The sequence below is a fragment of the Protopterus annectens genome, chromosome 10.part0 (genome assembly GCF_019279795.1).
Source record: "Protopterus annectens isolate FY-2018-M chromosome 10.part0, PAN1.0, whole genome shotgun sequence".
Taxonomy (NCBI): domain Eukaryota; kingdom Metazoa; phylum Chordata; order Ceratodontiformes; family Protopteridae; genus Protopterus; species Protopterus annectens.
In genome coordinates, this window is record NC_056744.1 from 1,303,457,366 (window position 1) to 1,303,482,365 (window position 25,000).

Genomic DNA, 25,000 nt, shown 5'->3' on the forward strand with positions numbered 1-25,000 from the left:
CTCAAGATGGTTAAAACACTGGAGTTAAAGGTTATATGCAATGTGTTTCATTACCAGTACTGTGCACAACCTTACATACAGTATTTGCAAGCTGCTGTTAGGTTGGCAATGAGAGGTTAGGATACACAAACCTGAAAGTTCAACCAGTGTGTCTCTACTCTCAATATCCACTCTATGTAGGTGTGTACATAGCCATTTGGCCCAGCCCTGTAACAACTGTCACTACACATTTGCATAACATGTACACATGCACAGCTGTTATTGCTTGCAAACGATACTAGATAGGTGGATATTACATGTCTTATGTGCATGGATAGTTACCTAGCTCTTCCAATTTTCTTTGCTATCATGCTGCTAAACTGTCAGATGACTACAATTCATATGTATCCTGTTACTGAGTATTGTAATTGCCAATAAACATAACTAATGTTTGCATAACATAACAGAAATGCTATGTAAAATGGAATACAGATCTGCCTAGAATACTGTATATTACAGTTATTGGCACAACATCCCACAATGCAAATCATATTTGCAAAGTAAGCCCACCTTTGACATGTTCATCTCACTAATACACCCATACATATGTGTACTGTTACAATATAAAAACATATACTATCCCCTGTTATAGCACATACTTGTTGGACCAACCCTGTCACTGACAGTGGCTGAAAAAGAATTGGTGAATTCCAAGCCCATATGTATCATCCCTTGTGGTGTATGAGGAGTTTGCCTTGTGACCTACAGCAGTACACATATAGAATACTACAAGCATTACTACGGCTCAACAATACACTACAAGATAGCTATTTCCACTATATGCATTGATTACACTAATTATTACAGAACAGGTACTAGATACACAGACATACTAAATGTTATACATACCTTCTTGGTAACTGGAGGTGTTATTGACTTGTATTTTAATATTTTTCAGTTTGTGTTTCAATCTTCTGTTGGGTATTTTGTACTGTTATGCAGATGGTTTGAATGTGTGACAAGGCATCCTTTCATAGTTAGAGATCAGTAAAATATGCTATCCTGATCACCAATTGGTGTTCCAAAGTAGTTAATTACATGCACATCAGCTGTGCAGCTACTCCATTAGCCAATACCATGGCAACAGTGGAGTATAACTGAGTTCTCCACTTGGACGTTGTCACTTTGCCTTACCTGTGGGGAAGACAGCCTGGAGGTGTTGTCTGAAATCTATTGCAACAGCTGTATGGAGACAAACACAAATATATTGTGTGTAATGCCTATAAGATTTGGTCTACATGTGAGTACTGCTGTTATATTTCTGAACATTGCTACTTGTGCAGGGTTTGTCTGTACCTAATACTTCTGCATATGTTTAAGTCTGGCCAGGATGTCTGACCAGCTCAAGGCTGTATGGCTATGCATATAATGTTAGGAGGTTTACAGTGTGCTCACCAGACATCTTTAGTTTGGTGTAAATGTGTATCATACTGTGCTGATAATCAGTAATTGGTAACACTTCCTGGTGTAATTACTTTTCAACCCTCTGAAACAGAATTAGTTCAAACAAACCCTGTAACATCAGCAGCTGTTCCATTTTATAACAGCAACTATTTCACATAGGGCCATGTTAGTGTGTCTCTGTCCAGGTATGTCAAGGTTTCAGCAGATGTACAGTGGGTGAATAATTGGTTATGGTATGACAGTATGTATTGTTGTAATTAGTTTGAGTGTGGGGGAGATGGTGGGAGTACATAGCAGATACAGGTGTGTAGGAACTACTTTTATACATATTCTATATGTGTGTGGGGGTTATTTCCCTAAGTGAACACCTATCCCTTAGAGGACTAATACTATGGTAATTGCAGGCTGATTCATTAAGGCACTGTTAAATGCTTCCTGTATAGCATGCAGGTAATGTTAGTCCTTGAATCCTTTTGGCAATACATCGAAATGTAATAAAGTTTTGTGAAATGAAACATGTCTGTGTATTTCTGTCATGGATATTTGCAGTCACTGTAGTTGTGTTGGTGACTAACCCTATTTGGCTCATGTTCATAGAACATATTTGTAATAGTGTATTGGCATATACTCTTCATATATGTTCATATTGTTTGGGGTTGGCAGAATGTGTGATTGTTATGGTCCATGTTATACTCAGATTTGAACACTTCAGATGATGTATACACACATGTATGTATGTGTATGTGTATATATATATATATATATATATATATATATATATATATATATATATATATATATATATATATATATTTGGATATAGACATATAATATATATTATTGCATACGTTTATATGTACCTCCATAGATGTGTAGATGTTTTTAATCTATCTATATATCTACATATATGTATTTCTCTATATATCGACATGTATCTATGTATCTCTCTCTCTGTGTATATATAATTATTATTATTATTATTATTATTATTTTTTTTATTTAACATTTGTTAACCGGGCTAATCCAGCTGGATATATTTCCATTTTCAGCAGAGGCCCGAGGAGAAAAGCTCCAGTTGTAAAACATACCACCACCACACCAAAAGGTTTAAAATAGACAAAAAGGAATTAGCTATAAATTCTAGCAAGACAAAAGGACATACTAAACTAGATACATCATACATTTACAAAACATTTTACAGCATATATGTACATCTGTATCTATATAATATATATATATATATATATATATATATATATATATATATATATATATATATATATATATATATATATATATATATATATATATAGCATACACCTTTCATTGGGTACATGGTGGTTTGTCCTATTTCCACATAATCCTCCCTTTTGCATTTTAACCTGTCTGAATACACAGCTGGCATAGGTACATCTCAGGTAGCTTAATGGTAGGTTACTCTGAGGATGGTGTACATGGTTGCGGGTTCTAATCCTGGAAGTGGTTAGCTTCACTTACTTTTCAAATAAAAACATAACAAATGAAATGTGAGACTATTAATTAAATTCCTAACTAAATTAGGCATAGCCCCTCACTGACACACTTCAAGAGAAACCTTGATGTGTGAATAGGTAACAGAATATACACCCCTGAGATCATGTGCCCCAGAACCATACAGCCAGGGTGAGGGGGAGCCTTTCCAGTTTTATAGCTGCAAGACCTGTTGGGCAACTTGAATGGTGTTGAATTTTCATGTTAACATGCCCTTTTTACATCACTAAGTGCCCTATCACCCTCCACCACCTCAGTCTTCAACAGCTTCTGGCAACTCTGCCTGGAATCACTTCATTGGCTATGCTTGACAGAGGATCATTTACTTCATCAATGGTGCAGAAAAAGCCAACACACTGTAGCTATGCTTCTAAATGCCCTTGGGCAAATATCCTACTACCTATCTGTGAACCTCTAAAGTGCAGGCCATCACAGAAAGTAATATGTGAATAAACAGAGCTTTCAGATCACAATATACAGTGAGAAATCACCATGTAGTCAGAAAACAGTTAAGTACAGCAAGAAAATACAGAACACTGATACTTAATCACTCCAAAAGCATATCTTGGAAGCTAGAAGACTTCTATCAGTTTAAGGCTTTCTATTGCTTACCAATAGGTTACCTACAGGAAAGATGAGAAACAAGCACAGATGGGAAACATGCATGCAACAATACCATATCGGCCTGCATGTGTCAGCCTTAGGCTTTGGAATACTGGCCAAGGCTCTTGGCGCCCCCCCCCCCATGGTGCCTTTTTTAGGCAAGGCTCAAAGGTGAATCCCACCTCCATAAACAGCACAATAGCAAAATCAATGAGGGTTTTGCTACTCAGCACCAGGAGTTGTAATCACAACATACACGCACTCACAGCACTTCTCAGTATGGACAACGCCAACATCTGTGCAGTAACTGAAACCTGTTTTAAGGCTCCTGAGAGCACACCAGCACTACCAGACTACAACCCATACCACACATTTCGGCCACAGAACATGGACTAACACAGACATGGAGGGGATGTATCCATATTCATCAGGGATACCTACACCTCCAGGTTAGTGGGGCAGCATGATACCTCTAAGATCATCCATGTGCAGCTAACATCAGCCACAACTGCAATGCAAACTGTGGCCTGCTACAGATCACCCTCCATGACCCAGGACCACCACTCCACCTACCTGGAGACAGTGGAAAACATAACAGTCCTACCGAACACCCTGGTATTGGTTGATTTCAACTATCCTACCATTAACTGGGAAACTTACTCAAGTACTCACTTCCAGGCCTAGTGCTTCCTGGAATTTATCACCTCAAATGCCCTGTATCAGATGGTAAACTCCCTAACCAGAGGTGGAAACATACTATAAGTGGTAATCACCAACATGGGCGACAGGTGCACCACAGCAGAGGTAAACTGGTCACTGGTTAGATCTGACCATGAGCTATTCATTGATGATTTCCACACCCAACCATCTCCCCCACCCAAGGAAACCACAGTGAAAAGCTTTCCTACAGCTAACTTCACACTACTAAAGACAGAGGTGGGAGGTTTCACAGCCCCCACTCTAAGGGAAAACACTGCTCAAGATACAGAAAGATTTACAAATGCACTGTATAAGCACCTACAAGGATGTATGGATTGTGCCATCACTGGTAAACCAAGACTCGCTCCTCCAAGACAAGGACACCAGTCTGGTGGACCCCTGCAATAAACAGGCTATACAACAGAAGTAGGACAGTAGTCCAGAAAAACAGCAAATCCCAAGAAGGACAGACATCCGTGACCAGTATTAGTAAGAAACTTAGGTCCCTCATGAAATCGTCCGAGGTTAACTTCAACAGGAAAATAGGCAAGGATTCGAAAGATAACCAGAAAGCCTTCTTTGGCTATGCCAAGGATCTAAATGGTAACACAGAGATTTGCACTGTGCCAGTGCACTATAACATAAAATATACTGAACCTACTGATATCGCCAACATCCTTGCAGATACATTCAGTGCAAACTCCCCCCTCCCAAAGAACCCACTACAATACCCGAAAAGTACAGTATCCCAGACATCAGAGACACACAGATGGAAATAGCCCTCTCAAACAGCAAAACGCACCATCAATGGGGGCAGATAGTGTCCCAGACTGCGTCTTGCAAACACTACAAGACGAACTAACCCCCCACCTAATTAAACTTTTCAACCTCAGCCTCTACACAGGCTACATGCCCGTACAATGGTGCATAGCAACGGTTGGAAACACAACTGACCATGGTAACTACCACCCCATAAGCCTAACTAGCCTGGTCTGCAAAGCTATGTAACGCATCCTCATGGCACTCATTAACAAGGACATTGGTAACCTCCAAAGACTTGACCCAAACCAGGTCAGCTTGGTTGAGTGCAGATCATGCCTACTGAACCTGTTTAACGTCTTAAAGACAGTCACCAAGGCATTAGATGAGGGGAGAGGTGGTTCACACATACTACCTGGACCTCGCCAAGGCTTTTGACACCATTTCCCACTCGGGTATTATTGATAAACTTACCAGCCTGTACATAAACCCATACATCACAGGATGGGTTGCCAACAGGCTTACACACAAAACCCACATGTTAAGACTAGCAGCCTCTAGGTCCAACTCTTAACCAGTCACAACTGGTCTCCCACCGGACTCAGTCCTGGGACCCCTCCTGTTTGGCATATACTTCTCAGAGGAATAGGCAAACACAGGTGGACTACGGCAGACCATGTTTGGCAATGACTGCAAACTGGGAGCCATAATTGACAGTCCAGCTGACACAGACATCCTTCAAACGGCCTCACAGAGACAGACACAGGGTGTCACAGTCATGGCCTCAAGCTAAGTGCCACAAACTACATGGTCATTCCATTTGGAAAAAACTAAACATCCACATATTAACACATAAGTGGCAGCCACCTTAATACAGACGAGGTAATAGGGGGTCTGGGGACTAAGGTAGATAGTGTTCTCTCCTTTGACAATCATATCTACAAAGTAGCTAGGACATCCTTCTATGTAGGCCATCTGATTACTAAAGGGTTTGCATCTAGACATACTGAGGTTATTGTGCCCCTTTACTCATCACTCATCAGTCCCATCATAGAGTATAATAACCCATTTGGGATGTACCTCAGAAGACACTTCCGACAGCTGGAAGGACCATGAACGTACCTCGCCAAGAGGATTACTGGCCTCAAACATATGTCCTATGAAGCCAGACTGAATAAACTCCTGCTTTATTCAGTGGCATCTTGTTTACTCAGAGATGATCTCTGCTGGCCTACAAAGCCATGTCCAACTCAGGCTTAATGGATATGCTCCACCTATGGGAATCCATGTCACAGTGAGTCATATGCTGTAGTGAGCTAAACCTTGCCACAACAATAACTAGAACAACTAGAACATGCTGGAGGGACAGATTCCTGTCACAGAAACTCCCCATGCTTTGGAACAACATCCCTAATTACATTATACAGAGCCCCTCACTAACACTTTTCAAGAGAAACCTTGAAAAGCGGATGGGGAACAGTAGATACACCCCAGGAATCCTGCCATTGGCTCTGCTCCACAGAGGGACAGTTAATTAATCAATGGGGTGGCAAAAGCTGACACATTTTGCCTAGGCTTATGAATGCCCTCAGGCAGTTAGCCAAGTACCTACCTATGAACCTATACATACAGTATCAGCACATGCTGGTAGCTTAATTTACTTTTCAGGTGTTGACTTACCTTGTGCCAATAGCAGTTTTGTGTGCAATAGTTGAGGGCTGCCTATGTTGAATGCACACAGTAGACTGCCTACACATAACAATTTACAGGTAGTCTTGTGTGTGCCATCCATTTTTACTGTGTGTGCAGGTGGAGAAAGGTGTCAGTCCCTAGGTGCCTACACTGTCAGTGTGTGTGCTATACATTCCCTCCTTGCCTAGGTATGGGCATACTGTGCATACCTCCGTCTGCCTATTGGGGCTGGCTCAGGGTGTTCATGGTCTGAGTACCTCTGTGCCTATGGGGCCCTTGGCAATGGTGGTGGGCTGTGAGGGCCTTCACCATTCTGTCCCTGCTGCAGCTGTTTCTGCAGGATCATATTGTGTAGCATGGCACATACTATAAAGATCTGAGCACACGTGCCTGGAGAGTACTGCAAGGCTCCACCAGATATGTCCAAGCAACGGAACCGTGATTTAAGCATCCCAAATACATGCTCTATGATGATTCTGGTTTGTTCGTGTGCCTCATTATGGCGTTCTTGCATGGGTGTGTGTGCATTTCTGATGGGAGTCATCATCCACGGTTCCAGTGCATAGCCAGCATCCCCCACAAGGTGGCCATATGTGATGTCCCCCCTGGCAAATACCTGATACAGCTGTGAGGCATGACAGATGTGGGAGTCATGATAGCTTCCAGGGCTGCCAGCGTACACACATCCATGATAATGCCCTGGGCATTGCACGCAACCTGGCAGTTGATGGAGGGTATCCCTTGCAGTTTATGTAGTGCCTACCCTGCTCACTGGGTGGTGACTTGATGTGTATGTGTGTGCAGTCTATTGCACCCATTACCTCTGGGTATTCCGCCACATGGTGGAAGAGACAGATATTGCTGGCCAACTCTTCCTGCGTTCGGGGGAAGTATATGTGCTCATTGGCATGTGGTAATATGGCATCAAGGAACTTGTGAAGTACCCTGGATGCTGATGCCTGTGAGATCCCCATGATATCCCCAGTTGGCCTTTGAAGGGTACCTGTGGCTAGTATTCTCAGGCTTACACATACCTTCGTATCCACTGGGATGGGTTCCCCTCTGTTTGTTCTGGCTCTGAGGTGTGGCCGGCACAGCTCCACAAGTTGCTGTATGGTGTCCCTGTCCACCCTGTAATGCTCTACTATCTCCAGATCATGTAAGCCCTGGTAGGTTACCCTGGGACTGAACACTCGTTTCCTCCTCTGGTGCCTGAGGTGGTTGTCAGCATCATCCTCCACACCACCTTCAGTCTCCAACACATGCTGGTGGATCAAAGCTATGGCAACCCCTAACATGTACATATTAAAAGTTCCCCATATGTATACACCAATGGTGCAGAGTGTATGGGAATACCCAAGTGTGTGTGAGGTGCTTTCACACTTTATACTATTGTGCTATGGATGCTGCTGATGTCATTGACTGTGTATGATCAACTCCAGCTGCGAGGTATTTTCATTATGGGTTTTACAGTGAGTACTGCAAGTGTGGGGCCTGTACTGTGGAGTTAGGCTTGCCTGCCTTGATTAATCTGTTGCCCTTTAATTCACTTTTAAACCTGGATCCCCTCCCATTGTCAGGCATGCATCCACCTGCCAACTTTCTTGTTTTGTACTTTCCCTACCCAGTCATGTGTTGCAAAATGTGTTTTGTAGCTGATATGATGCAATTCTGCTTTGTTGTGTTGTGACACTTTACTGTTTTCTTTGCAGTACAACCCCTCCCCTTTCCTGGTTTGCAGGTAGCTGCTTGTAGCCTTGTTAGCTATTGTCAATGGCCCACTGTAGGTTCCTAGTTATTAATTAGTCATTTGTACTCCAATTTCCCTGCTGCAGCATTTCCTTATTTTTTTCCTATATCCTTCCAGTTTCAGCACCAGTGCACGCCCCGCAAACCTGTTTACCAAGTTTAAGTGCATTTTAATCTCCATTCACATGCATACTCAGTTACCTTGTGTGCTCTCAGCTAAGCAAAGCTAAAGCCAGTACAACACACCCCTTTCCTGCAGCTTTGCTTAGCTATGGGCAAAGCGGATTAGCAATGCTCCAATGTGCTTACAGCAAAGGTGACACACCCCACTCTTGATGTCATCTTTATCTCATGGGCACACCTCGGTGTTATAACGCTATGCTGTGAGGTGCATCCTTACACCAGCGGGGAATATGTGATTCACTATTACTCCTCTTATTTGCATGGAATTGCCTACTAATTCCTAGATACTGCACATAACAGTGACACAGCCCCTTAGTAACCCTTGCACCATGGTGTGGTGTAACATGCCTGCCATTAACTATTATGGGGAAATCATGATATGTGTTACATTGCAGTTTTATTCTATGTTTTCTATTTTCCTTGCTATCCTGTCTGTGCACTGCTGCCCTACACTTAAACTTCGCGATAGTGCAAAAAAAATATTTTTATATTTTGTACATTTTTTTATGGCAATGGCTATATATTTAGCCATTGGCATATATCAACAATATAATACATGTGTTTGGCCAGCTGTCATGGCTCCGATTTTATCTTTGCAAAAATGTAAACCGTTTTTTTTACGGTTTACATTTCTGCATGCTTACACTATGCCTGCACCACTTCCTGGATTGCTAAATATCTTCATTTGCATGCTACACTGCTGCAAATGGGGTAATTAGCATACAGGTGCCAGGAGCTGTGTGGGCTTAGCATACGCAAGTAGTGCATGTGGAAACAGCTCGTACCCGGATCGCTCACTGGCCATATTTGGTGTTGGAACGCGAACACTACGCCTGCACCCGGCACAAGCTTCATGAATCCCGGGATCTAACTTTTTTTAAAATCATATAGACAAAATAGCTAACAGTTCTATCTCAACTTAAACTCTGATATAGAATCACTCATTTACTCTCCCCTTCAGCCCAATTTTCTTTACCAAAAGATGTCCTTCTCCCTAAATTGGAGTACAGTCTTCCTTTGTTTACCTTTTACTCAGCACAAAAGTCTGAAAGGCTTCAGATACAGAAAATAAAACTTGCAGATTTGCCCTTCTTGCTGACAGCAGATCTTACTTTTATAACCTCCTACATTGTTTAAAATGGCTTGCAGTCACCAAAAGGTCAACTTATCTCATAGGTTCTCTTATTCACAAAATACTTAGCAGTGGCTAATGTGTACCTTTGAGAAGGAAACTATCCACCCAAGACCAGGATTACTCCATAAGTACCCAGGAAAAAACTACCACATTTGCAGTCCTCCATATAAAATAGCTACTGGAGACCATGCCTTCAACTGACTTGGTCTGGAATTATGGAACAAACTCCCATTTGAATTAAGGGTCTTTGAATCTCCACTGAGTTCATAGGTTCATGGGTGTTTACTAGGCTAATGACCACAAGGGCCTTTTTAAGCCTAGCCATGCATCCCAAATCTCTGACAAGTTCTGTTACCCTTGATAAGTGTATGCAGGGGGTTGGGAGATGAAACATTTACAAGTAGGGGCCTGGGAGATGAACCATTTACAGGTTTTCTGTGTCCATTAGAGACATAGGTACCAAACCAGGGATGAATTTCCTGTTCCCATCCAATTCTCCAAATTGCTTTTGAAATGCCCTTGAATTGGGTTAGGGAGGAACTCTGGTAGCCTGTTTCACAGGAAGGTTTAAGTCTTTAGAACAGGTAATTCTGGTGCTGTTTGTTTTGTGGATATGCAGGAGGTCCATCAGAGTGGGGTCTGACAATGCCCTGTATGCTAGCCATAGATCTCCCCTCAACAGCCTGTAGGAGACAGAATACAGGGATAGGGCCTTGAGGTGGTCTGCATAGGACATTTTACTTATGTCCTGTATTCTTTTAGTGAGCAACCTCTGTGGATATTGCAGCTGTTGGATGTGCCTGGTTAGGTACATATCAAAGGGGGCATTGTACTCATTAATAGGTCTGATGAATGCTGAATACAGTGGAACAATGACTTCCTTGGACTTAGATGCCATACCTTTGTTTATAACTTGATCAACATAGAATGATTTCCTCACTACTGCAGACATGAGATGATCAAAGTCTAGATTACTATCTATGTGTGTTCCTACGTCTCTGACTACTGAGTCAACTCTAAGGGGTCTGTTGTCAATATGCTCATTACCAGGGGTGAATGATTTTCCAAGGGATACTATTATTAATTTCTTGGCATTTAGTTTTAGTCCATGCCTCTGACACCAGTTGTTTCTTTGTCAGCCCCTCCTGGAAAACATTTGTTTCAGTGTGGGATTCAAAGACGGTTTCTAATTTGCAATCATCTGCAAATCTAGTCAGCCAGAGACCACTGACATTGGCCTTGACTTCAGAGAAGTAAATACCAAAAAGGAGCTTTCCAAAGACTGATCACTGTGGGACTCCACTTGTGACTGGCCTCTTTTTAAAAGTAGACTCCCCAATTCTAACTTCCTGGGTCCTGTCTGTGAGTCAGTTGGCTATCCAGTAAGTTTGCACTTAACCTCCTGAGTTTGTCAACAATGTCTGAGTGGGGTATTGTGTCAAATGCCTTGGCCAGGTCAAGGTAGGCAGTGTGAATGATTTTGCCCTCATCCATTGCTTTGTTTGCCTTCTCAAAGAAGTCCACCAGGTTGAGTAGGCATGAACTTCCCTTGACGAAACCAAACTGGGTTGGGTCTAGTGTCTGGAGATTTAGTATATCTCTATTAATCATCTCCATGATAATTCTTTCCATGGTTTTACATATAAGACTAGTGAGAAGTATGGGTCTGTAGTTTCCAGGATCTGTAGATGGCCCACCTTTGTGCAGAGGGATGACTTGCCTTTCTCCATTCATGAGGCATGAAGCCTGTTTGGAGGCTGCAGTTAAATAGCAATTCCAGAGGCCCTGATAGGTCATGTTTCATGCTATTTAGAAGGCATCCTGGGATATTGCCTGGGCCCACTGATCCAGTGTTCTTGGTCTAAGAGAGAGCATTAAGGACCTGCTCCCTAGTGATACAGGGGGAGTTATATTTTATGGTATTTCCTAAGGGAAGTTTGTGGGGGGAGAGGGGGTAAAGTTGGAGCTGAATTTATCAGCCAGGAGGTTTGCTATATCTTCTGGCTCAGTATGGGTGGCTCCATTTTCAATAAGCTTTGTGCACAATTGTGTATTGCCTTTGAGGTTGCGGACATAACTAAACAATGCTTTGTGCCTGTCCTTGGCCTGGGAGGCCAAACTTACCTTGAGTTCAAGAAGGTCTTCTTCAAATACTTGCTCAAGGAAACTGAGTGTAAGCACTTTACAGACAATGGTTAACCTCACTATTTACTATCAAATAGCATACTACCTCCAGCAAGACAGACACAGTGAAATGTTGACTTCTAATAGCATGCTACTTCCATGAATGAATTCTCTGCTTGTGATCCTAAATACTGTCCTGCTCATTTACTGAAATGTTGAAATTCCAAATGGATTTTATGTATATACTTCAAATATTGTAAACAACTTTGGTTTTACTGTTAACTCTGTCTCTACAACATTTCTCTGTACATTAGACTCTGTAACAAGAGTAAGGATCTGCAACAAGCATATGTTTGATTCAATACCCTTTTAAAACATTTTATTTTACTTTTATTCTCAGGTATTATAAATTTCTTGATTATTCATGTTGTTTGCTTTTATTTCTTTATTTTCAGGTCATAGTTAAAAAGGGTCTTTGGACCATCCCATCTACCCAGTCAGCAAATTTAAATAAAAGTAAATAAATAAATACATAAATACATTTTATATTATTAGCACATATGTCTTTGTAACACATGAATATAACAGGAAAGCTAAGGGTCATACAAAGCAGAGCACTTAATGAAAAAATGGGATATTAGCTGTGAAACTTGGGATGGGAATTGGCCCTCCTGAATGCTTTGACAGGTTATAATGCAACAGCCCAAGTCTTTGGTGCAACACTAGACCAGCTCACTCACCTGGTTAACAAATGAGTAACCGAGTAAATAATTACAGAAATAAATAAAACCTAAGCAGAAGTCATATCACTTTCCTTGCCTTGAGTTGCAAAAGCAGGCTCCTTTCTGAGAGAAAATTGTCACCATACACCTCTTGCCTGTAACTGAAACATTGAATGGGTGCCTAGGTTTTAATTTAACATATTTGTTCAATATTACTGCAGCTTTATCATTCTGCTATGCACATTTTTCTGGTTATAGGATTTCTAGCAGAAAATATAACTATGATAACCTATTTGGAGAAAACTCCTTCTCCAGTCCCAGATGGGAAGGTACTTGATCTGCTTTGAATACAAGGCATGGTATATTTACATTTCACTGTAGTGGCAAATGTATATTTTTATTTTATTGGCTTCTACACTTCTGACAGCTTTATTGCCAATGTTGCATGTTCTAAAGATGGTTACAGCTGTGAATAATGGGTTAGGAGCATAGCAAGGGTATCAGGTGAGCTTACACTTGTATCCCTTCATTCTAGGCATTTCTATCATCAAACTGAGATACTCGTACATTATTTATTGGTAAAAATTACAATTTATACTGATACGGTACACTCACTCATAATAAAGGTCTGCTTTAACAATTATAAAGTCAGATGTCTAAATGACCAGAAGCACCTAAAGCCAATATTTATTTATATATTATTTATTTATTTATATATATTGACACTTGATTACCAAGAAAGTCTGACTATAGGTGAACATTTTCAGCAGAGCCCCCTGGGAGAAAACTTTCAAAGTATTACAAAAACATTTTAAGAAGTATAATTTTGCAGTATTCAAACAAGAATTGGAGTATGATGTGGGTCAAGGTAGGCAGCGTGGCATATTTACATAGAGAGATGGGCAAGAAATTGAAGTAAGGAAGTGAGCCAAATTTGGAAAAATAGTAGAATTTCTTTAAAATCACCCTGAGATTAAAGACCTGTTACTTTTTGTGAAGATACACATTAATACTTTTGCTTCTGCTTTTATAGTTTTCTTTGCTTGAAAGTGGTCTCTTTATTCATTCCCGCAGATGTCAGCACCCAGTATTTACATCCTCATGAACAATAACTTATAAGAAAGGCTACTTCAGTAGCTGACTGCATAATCTATCATCTTCTGTGTGTTTTAAGTGATAAACAAATTGTACTGTGCTTCTGTATTAATCTAGCAAATTAGAAACTGCTCCAGTGGATGGGCTGTGCTACATCTTAGTTTGGCACTGTAGAAACACATTTTGTATGTATTACCCATAAGTTGTAAAAGTTGGCTTTATGCCATCAGTACACAAACTAAAGAATACACTGTTTCTTTAACATGTAGCACTAGTATGTTATATTGGTGATTGTTATGCATCTTTGTGAGTCTTTAAGTAAATGCAATTGGCAATGAGCAGATGAATACAGACATACATACACACCGTGCACATATCAATTTGTCTTTGTTTCTCAAAACCGCAGCAACATCAGACACAAATTTATTCAGCACATTTTTTAATTTGTATATGGCTCCCAGGTATATCAAACCACAATAATATTATTTGTACTAGCCTTAAACAGTGGGGTTTTTTTTATAAAAAATGTAGATAAACTAAATTCTTCAGGAAGAAGAAATAATCCAAATAAATGTTTGCTTATTCTACAAGTACTTGATGCTGGGCTCCAGAGACACTTTACAGCAGATCTGCCTGACCCGTTAAATAGATATGAACAGCATACATACAGTTTGTTTTCCCAAAACATCTATAAAGACTAACCCTATGGCTAAGTGAGCTTGTTTTCTTCAGACAGATTCAGTTTTAGTGTTGTAATCAATTTATCATTGAGCTGGTTAGCAAATGCTTAGAACTGGAAATATGTTAGTTCATTCTTTTATAATAGCCTGAAATAAACTGTAGACATGGATTCAATGACCTAAAGCAAGAAATAACATTCTTAAAAATACTCCACAAGACAGATAACCCTTAAATCCCAATTTACTAAGAATTTAATAAACCATTCAACAAATCAATGTCAAGCAAGGGTCCCCCTTTCACCACCCTTTTCCACAAAAGAAAACTTGTGCTATTTGTGACATTATATTTCATATATTTTAAGTTGTTTATCTTTACTGTACAAAAATAAAAATTAGATGGCAAGATTAACATTTTCCATTATCTGTTCGGGTCAGCTAAGATCCCAGTAACATAAAAATTATTCAGACTAAACAGAAAGATATAAAATATTAATATAACATTCTATATTGCACTCTCTCTTTGTGGTCCTAATCCAGATTGTTCTCTGGTACAAGGAATTATCTCATAAGTATTTATAATTTTAACGGTCTTGTGACTTTTGTAATTGTGTTTGTATAAACTTATTGATATATTTAAATTATGCATTAGTAAGATATTGCATTTCAACTTGATAGTAAAAACTGTATTGCCTTGTAAAGTGGTACTGAACCCACATATTGCAATATAAAATGTAATCCTGTATCTTTTGATCCAAGTCATAGTTGTAAAGGGACCTTGGAATACTCTACCCAGATAACAGACATATATAATAAATAAGACAGACCATGCAAAAGTTGTCAAGTCATTGTAGATGGACACTGAGGGGAACAAGTATATACAGCATTGGACAACTAACATTTGTATATGAAATCATAGGCACTTTAATATCTTAAAAAAAACACTTGCAAAGTAGCTTGCTTACAAAAAAAGAAATGCAAGGCTGGGTGGATGAGCTTCCCATTGGTGAAAATCTTCCTATTGCTATTTTATATACAAAAAATGTTTTTTTCTGTCAGAACTTTTTTGTGTTTTACTAGGAAACTTATTGTGGTCGATTAACAGGGCATTCTAAAGAGTACTAATATAAATGCCTAGGTGAGTTTTTTTCCTGAGGAAGTGTCACTTCTGAGTAAACCATTATTTCCTGCATCATTAGTACAGTATGTTTGGCACAGGGTAGCATGCTTGTGCAGGACTGTTAGTGCTTTACTTACTGTAGAACCACTTTTATTCTCTGACTTACACATCCCGTTTTCAACATCCCTTTCCTGGCTTGACTATAAATTTACCTTCAATCTCCATGGTCATTCCTTTCTCTGTCTGCAAGAAGAAAAAAATTTGTTGAGGAGAATATGGGCATCAAGAAAACCGCAGTTGTGCTTCAGCTGCTGGTGGGTGACTCTGCTCTGGCCATGTTTTGTTCCTCAGATCAAGAACATTCTCCTTTTCCATCTGCCCTCTTGGTGTAGCACTGCAGCCACGAAGTCTTGAAGATAGCCACTTCTGTGGTTGTTGGGATGGCCTTGACAGCAGGGAGAGCCTTTTGTCAGGGTCAGGGAAAGGGGTTAATGAAAGCTTTTTTTTTAGAGAACGTTTTTCTTACTTTTTCTACTTTACATGACAACCAGCCTTCTGTTTCCAAGGAGTCACATAGGTTACATAAAATAAACCAGACACACAAATACCTGTTATTTGAGTCTAAAGCAGATCCAGCAGTTATTGCTCTTTCCAAATCTGGGGCTGTTAACCCTATTTCCTCCAACAAGGATGTGAAATCAGTGAATATGCTTAGATGAAAATGTATTCTCCTAGTACTTTAACTTTCAGTATACTAAACTGCCAACTCATATGTTAAAGTTTTTATTGTTATCTTTTGACAATATGCAGAAGTTAATGATTGACCTTCCTTATTCTAAGCAAACAATTCATAAACTACATTTGTGACAGCTGTTTCTCAGGTGACTAAACACATTTTAAAGTGTATGTATGATGCTACTGAGTCCAGATCTGCTACTTATGGTTCAGTATGTGGGAGACTTGCTTGACTCCATTCTCAAAACCTTAGAGACATTTTAAATTCTCCCTTATACAAGGGTGTTTTGTTTAGCCCTTCTGCAGCTGAGGTGCTTAAGAAGAGTGAGAAAAGGGAAACATTGATTCAAGGAGTTTCACAATTTTTTCTGCCCTCTGTCTTCAGAACAAATATTAGTTTTCCATCCTCCTCCTCCTCAGCTTTCCTTTTCCAGTTTTGACAACAGAGAGAAAACAGACATTTAAAAAACACTGGCAAGGAGGGCAAAAACGACAGAAAACCCCCCTAAAAGCGAAATCCAGCTCCGCCAGTCAGCATGACTATCCATCTGTCTAAGTTTTTACCCCCTCCCACCCTGGCAACCTTTCAATGTCCCTCAGAATTCAGCTTCCATTTTGGCATCAGACAGTTTCAGATGGCTGAGTTCTGAGAATAATCCAGTGGGGCTATACTTGGCAATAGGAATTCCTTCCTGCTTTCTGGGGGATATCATCTTGTCCAGGGAACCAGAGCTTTACACCACATGCTGTCTTTAGGGAGTCATAGAACCCGTGCCTCCTGCCCCCCCCCCCCATTTTATATGCAAAGGCTTCTATCTGAAAATGTTCCTAGTTCCCAAGCCAGAAGGATCCTTGAGACGTGCTGGATGTTTTGCATCTGAACCTGTTTTCAAAATTCTGACATTCAAAATGTTATGTCTTCAGTCTCTTGTACCTCTACTCCCTCCAACAGCTTTCATGGCAAAGCTGAATCTAAAGGGCATCTGTCATCACATTCCTATAGTGCAGCACCACAGGTGCTTCTTAATATTTGTTGTATCTGACTCAGATTCCCAGTTCTCGTTTTACCCTTTAAACTGTCTATTTCACTAAGGGTATTCACAAAATACCTAGCTCCAGTCACTGCTCATTGATGACTTCAAAGCATTCACATTTTTCCATACTTGGACAATTGTGTTATATTTGCAAACTCTTTCTTCAGATTTTAAGAGCCTTTGTCAAGTGTTCAGAAACTTCTGCTCAGTCTGGGGTTCCAAATCAAGTTTCAGAAGTTTTCTCTCATCCATCTCACAGAATGATTTATCTGGGATGTTTGCTTGAGAAGGCCCTAGGAAGAACCTTTCTTCCTCCAGAAAAGTAGACATGTTTCAACAGTTCTTCCTGAACTTCTTGAGTCAAACCCATGCATCCATAAGGGAGTTTCTAGGGATTTGTTGGTACACATCTTCAATGATTCTCATGCTTTCCCTGGCCAGACTGCATATGAGGAAAGCACAATGGTGCCTCTCATCAGTCTGCACTCAGCAACTGCAGCTTTTGTTCTTTCAAATCCCAGTTGTGGGATTTGTAAAGAGGGAGACTGGATGGTGGGTACACTGGACAGTTTGCAATCCAGGTCTTCCATTCTTGCCACTGCTTGCCACTCCATTCAGGCTCACTTACTCTCCCCTTCAGCCAGATTTTCTCTAGCCAAAAATGTTTGGAATATAGTCCTCCTCAGTTTACCTTTACTCAGCACAAAATCTCAAAAGACTTCAGATCACAGAAAATAAAATTTGTATATTTGCCCTTCTTGCCAACAGCATTTCTCACCTCACCATTACAGGGTAGCTATAACATCTAAAATGGCTTTCACTCATCAAAAGGTCAACTTATCTCATAGGTACTCACCTTTGAAGTGAAAACTACCCATCTAAGAGCATGTTTACTTCTTAACATGTGCAGAAGATGCTGAAGGTGGTGAGAATACCTGCTACTTGAAAATCATTTTAAATTCTCCCTTATACAAGGGTGTTTTGTTTAGCCCTTCTGCAGCTGAGGTGCTTAAGAAGTGGAAAAATGACAGTCAAAGAACCAGGATCATCAGCAGGACCAGCTGGCTGTGATTCTTAAATATTTGTGTGAGTCACTGTCATTTCTAATAATGCTCATGATGAACAGATTTTGAAAGGAGTGCTACGTACTCCTCCAGCTAGGAACCAGGTGGTTCATCCTTGGGGTCTAAACGTTGTGCTTGAAAAACTTACTCTGTCTCCATTTGACCCAGTTCATCTAGCCATTTTGAGATTCTTATTGTTCTGACATCTGCTAGGAGACTATCCGAGTTACCAGCTCTCATGGTGAGTCAACACTACTTATTTTTTTACAAGGACAGGGTTTATTTGAGAACAAATTATAACTTTATGTCTAATGTCATCTCAGAGTTTACTTTAAGCCTGACTATTTATTTCCTAGTCTTCTTTCCTGATCTAAAGAACAAGGGGGAAGGATTTTTGACTCTCTGGATGCACATATGAACATCAGATGCCAACTAGACAAAATTCAATCTTTCATGAAAGGTGAACAGCTGTTTGTCTCCTGTGAAGAATAGAGGAAAGGACAACCAGTACCTAAGCAGACTACAATGAGATGGTTGTCACATGCTATTGTTTTTTTTTTTTTGTTATACTCATCACAATATGCTATTTCCAGACAGGATTACAGATCATTCCACAAGGGCACTAACTTCTTTCGTGGCTTTCTGGAAAGGAGTAGCAACTTGTTCCTCTACACATTTTGCACAAAGCTCTATAAACTTGTTTACTTGTTGAGGTCCATAGCAAGCTTTTAAGGACCATTCTCCAGGGATTACTGGAGAGTTAATTATTGGCATGTATCCTTTAGTAATTTAAGCATATATTTTAGGCTCATACAATGGTGATTTAATTTATTTTTATTTTACATTTGTTTACCTGGATGGTACATTGATCCCGACTGGCCATTTACAGATACTGCTCAGGTGAAATAATTCAAAAAGAAGAAAAAAAAATAATAGAGAGGCAGTTAGCTGTAAAAATCAGAAACAGAACAGAAAGTTAACATTATATAACACAAACTGTACAGTAGCATTTAATAGGAGTAGCAACAATCATGACAAAAATGCAAATTTTACAATTCACATGATTATATTTCAGGTTTACATCCTGGTAGAAATTTTGTGGGTTAATGTGAGTCAGTGCAGGGGATGGTGGGGGAGTTGGAGATATAAGTAGCTGAGATAGAGTAAGGCTGGAGGTTGATAGGCCCTTATATGTTAATGGCCTGCTGTGTTGCAAGTACACTTTGATTTGGTGTAAAGGATTTTTTTTATAACTTCAGCTCTGAATGCAGGTAATGGGGATTATACTTCCTCTAGACGTTTGGGGAGGGATTATGATATTTTAGCAGCAAGGATAAAAAAAGAATGGTTGGTGCAGTGTAGCTTGGTTTGTGGGGGGTTGAGTATTTGTGAACGGTTGGGAGAAGCATTTGGGGTTGTAGACTGGGTGATTAGTATACAGTTTGGCAGCCAGTGGTGAGATTGAGTTAGGATGGAGAAGTTTGAAGGTGAGAGAGCCTAGCAGTAGGCCTACTCTATTTTGCACTGGGAGCCATTTTGCTTTTTGAGGGTGAGACAATGGTACTCGAGAGAGGGAGAGTTAGTGATAAAGCAACCGGTGTTATTTTGGATAGTCTGTAGTGTAGAGGAGGTTTTCTTAAGAGGCTGTGGCTGTTATGGGTTGCCTATATTCAAGTTGGGCCAGAAGGACTCCCTTATTTATTGTGACCTGGCTGATTAGGATAGGGAGGGTGAAATTTTCCTAGTTCAGAGCAGAAGTGAGTTATGGCTGTTAAATGGTAATGACTGGTCTAACCAGAAACCAAGGTATTTGAAGGAGTTGATTGTTTCCACTGGTGTAACACAAAGGATGGTGACACTGAGTAATTTTGGTGATTTTTTTAAAAGTTTGGTGAGGCCAAACAGTATATTTTTTTATTTTTATAAGGTTAAGTGTTTGTGGTTAATGGGCAATGAATTGAGGGAGTTAAGGTATTTTTGCAGCTGTGCTTTGATTGTAGAGTGGTTGTGGCTGGAGCTAAAGAGTGCCATTTCATCAGCAGAGGAAATGAGTTGTAGAGTAGTGAGGTTTCATGGTAAATCATTAATGAAAATAAACAGAAGGGAAGCTTAAGTACAGGACCTTGGGGTGCTCTCACTGAAGGAAGTGTGAGCGAAGAGAATGAGAAGCCTAATTTAACTGTAAAGAATCTGTTTGACAAGAAGTCTTGGAACCAAGTAATGGATGTGTTATTAATGATAATGTTCTGAAGAGAAAGGAGTTTATGGTCGATAAGGCCAAAGGCTTTTGTCAGGGCAATGAATATTGGTCCTGTCAAGCTGTCCATGATGAGAAGAATGACATCAGTTAAGCACCAAAGTGCAGTCATTGTACTATGACCAGAATCATGCTATTTTACGGTAGGGAGATGGCCCTGTTGAATGTAGCTTGACAGTTGGATGTAAACTATTTTTTTAGTACATTGCTAAGGGTGAGATGGATGGAAGTAGCAGATGCTTGGACAGGTGGTGGCTAAACTCTTTGACAAAGTCAGAGTAAGCTAATGGTCCATGATTACTATCAATTTATTGTCAGTGAATTTGTGTCCAGTGAGCAGACTGATCTCATAACAGAAATCTTTGCATTTATTTAAGAGTGAAAGATGTTTGCGTTTTAAGAAGGTTTACTTTGTGCATCCAAGAGGATTATTTAGCCAAGTTCCAGAGTATGGTAAAGGTAGCTTGGCTGTCACAGTTTGAATTATTTTTGCATGACTGCCAGGCTTCATCCCTCAGCTTCAGCACAGATTCAAGCTCTTTGGTGAGTATTGGTGTTTGTTCTTATTTAAAAAAAGCATTTTACTACATGGAAGAAAATTTCCTGGAGTTGGAGAAGTATTTGGGTTAGAGTCATAGCTGATATGTTAGTGTCTTGGATGGCCAGTATTGTAGACCAGTTAAAGGTGGTTAGAAAAGATGGGTTTTCAACTTGATAATATTTTGTGTGGACTGGAATCTAAAGGAGATGAGTTTGGGCAGAGATTTTAAAAACAGCTTGCTAATCTGAGAGATGACTGGGAAGTGATCACTGAAAGCAGAAGGAAGAATGGAAATATCTGAGACAACTGATAGATAATTAGTGATTAGTAGGTCAAGATTTGAGTGATTGCTGGAATGCAGATTTGGGCATGTGGTTTCTGTGATTCTGCTGTAAGACATTTAGTTAGTTGTGCTCAGAGTAGATTTTTATTTTGGGTATTAGAAAAAGTGTATCCTAACCTTCGTGGGGGGCAATGGGAGACATTATTGGAGTGTCAGGAAATGGTTTGGCAGTTGCACCTTAATGTCAATGTTCCACCAGGTCTGAATGACCGGATCTTCTCTAGCTCTGGTTGTGAAAATGACAGCAGCAAATCTTTAAGAGTGACTCAAGGGATGATGTTGTGATTTACTTTGTTTCTAGTTTGTAATAGGAGTCTTGTTTTGATAGCTTTTTCGGGAGAATGGACTTTTCTAAAAGATATACAAAGTTATATATTTATTTACAAAATTTAATACAAAATGTGTGATTATTTTGGATAATGTAGGTTTCTTACACTGTATTTTTTTAACTTATGTGTGGTACATTGTTTCCAACACAACAGAAAATAGTGGTCTGTCAGTTTAATTTTTTTAGGGGGAAATAAAAGGAAGTAATGTAAAAATTCTGCTTTAATGAGTTACTTTGAGTTCTGTATAAATACTTAGTTTTAGAAGTATATTTGTAATTCTGCAGAAGTGTTATTTTAAGACGAAAGCGCTTAGTGACTGTAATAAAATTATAAAACAATAAAAATGTATTTTTTAAAATTATAATAAAATTATAAAGCAATAACATTTGGTTTACTTTTTCCTCTGAGTGTTCTGTGACATCTATGGGTACCCTACAGAGGCATTTCTTTGTGGTTACTAGTTTTGTTTGCACTTCTGCCTTGCCAACTTTCTTTAGGTATCTTATGGTCCCTGTGATTATCTTACCCAGTATGTTTCTATGCTCCTGTGCTCCACACTGTAAACATGTGTATGGATTCCAAACCAACTGTAGGTGCTGTTTTATGTTATCTGTGTATTTGTGTTAAACCTTGCAATGTTTTGAACACTTTCTTATCAACAGTGGTATATGACCACTATATTGTCAATGCTGCTTTCGGGTAAGCTAAGATTTGCTGGGCAGAAGCTAGACATAAAACCAAACCAACATGCAAAAAATGACAATTGTAACATTAAATACATAGTCACTGATGCAAAACATCTTGGAAGTGGATGACATTGTCAGAAAAATTAGGCTAGAATATAACATTTTATATTATAAACTATATATTTTATTTATTTATTGACATTTGCTTAACGGGAAAATCCAACTGGGTAAAAGCCCATTTTCAATGGAGGCCTGGGGAGAAAAGCTCCAAATTATTACAAAACATTTTAAGAATAATAATTATACAATCTTCAAAAATAAAAAAAAAAACATCTTCAGTTTAAGTAATTATAACAAATTAATAATAATATAAAAAGATTGGTTAAGAATCAATGCACATTATATGACAATCACTTAATATTTATAGAAATTTTAGGCAGAGTATGTTGATAGGTGAGAATTAGTTGGCTCAACATGTATTTGTTCACTAGCCAAACCTATTATTCTAGGTTACAATTAAGCAAAAATTAAAATAGTTAAAATATACCAGGTTTACTTTGATATAAACAGAATGTAGTATGACCTTCAAATTAAATTAGTAATTTAATATTTAAGTAGATACTGATAGAATGACCTTAAGTCCTTTGTTACCAGATTGTCCTTGCTTAAATGTCTCTTGATCCTTGCTGAGCACTATAAATAGGCCTGTGTTCTCTAACCACTCTCTTTTGGAGAGATACACAAAAAAAAGAATAATTTTTGCACACAATGTGTAGACTGAAGTCCATTTCAGTTGCAGAGAAACCTGGTTAAATGCACTCCTCTGGTACCCTCCACTTTCCCTCTCTGAGAATGAAACTAACTTTTATGATCTGGCCAGTTCCAGAATTAGCAAGATACAATATCATAGTTGCAGGTTCTTTTTACAGAGTATCTATCACTTCATTGGTCCTTCAGGAAAACTCTTGCAGAATCTGTCAGCTAGCAGCAGTCCCAGTATGACCGGAGAAAGATTCATGAATGAATATCTGAACGTCTGAACACCTCCAGTATAGAGGGCTTTGGAATTTCTTTGTTCTGTCTCTGTAGTGAGTTCAGTCCAGTTGTGGACAAATGATTAATTTTCTCCTCTTGGCCCCAGACCAGTCTGTTTTTCTTTCCATAGTTATATTTCTTTGACAAAACAAAAGAAAGAGGATGGGGTTTGCAGCCATTAGTTTCATTCACATCCTGAGACATTCTCACTCCTTTCTTGACCTCTTAACACTTTAATGTCTGACAAGCAGGATGGTGTATATTTTTTTGTACCCAGATTTGAACTGTGTACTTGGTGTTAGCATACCTTAGTTTACTACTCATTTTGCTGAAAATTGACACTCTTTGCAAATGTTAGGTTGATGTCCAGGAGATGAGGCCTTCTTTTTCAATTTCAGATTGAATACCCTTTGCATTTATACTGGGAAAACCAATCTTTTAAGTGGCATGGTTTCATGCACTCTGCTTTTCAGTGCTTTTGCTACATACACTCACATGATATGTCATAAGAATAGCAACAGTAACACACGGTAAAATATGAAAGCAGAATTAACAACACCAGTTAATACAGAAAGACAATAACATCAACAATAAAAGATATGGGAATAACATTAATGATACTGATTAACCTGGCTATCAGTATCAGTAATGCATAACATGTGTTTTTCTTTCCAACCAAAGGCATTTTTCTGCAATATGATGGTAAGGAAGACATTGGAGATTCTTTATATCCCAGAGACAAGGTCAAAGGACAGTGCAGTAAAGTCTCTTTGCCTGGGATTCAGAGTCTATTACTTGGGGGAAGAACAGGGGAGAAAGATATGAGAATTGTAGTGAGAGTAAGTCTTCACAGCAATAAGATTCCATTGTAAAGATATGATGGTCTTTGTGGTCTCAACCTATCCTTATTATAAGGACTGTAGTGATTTGGAAAAGAAGGCATTCAAGCAGCAGATGCAGGATCATCTGACTGGTTTGGGCAACAGCAATAATGAAATAGAGATCATTCTAGACATCTGTCTGGCAACTTTCATAAGGATGCTCAGAGTATTAGAAAATAAAATGGGAGATGAGCAGTTCTGATTCCAATCAAGATGCAGAAAAAATAACTGATACGATATATGCAGTGACACAGATAGTGAAGAAGAAGCTGAAGATGCATGGTGAAAGCACCAAGAAAGATAATTTGATCAGTCCTGCAATGGCTCAAATGCACAGAAACACTGATAGAATTTTTGCAGACTATGTATATGGACCAATGACACCAGAACAAGCAGTGTTTGGAGTTGCATAGAGGTTTCAAAATAAGATTGGGTATGCATTGGGGCTCAGCTCTCACCCCATTCCTGTCATACTGGTGGTGGACTACATCAGCAAACAAATCAGAGGGGGAGACAGATCAGTAGCGTTGCTGCATGCAGACAATGTGGCATTGCAAGCAGACT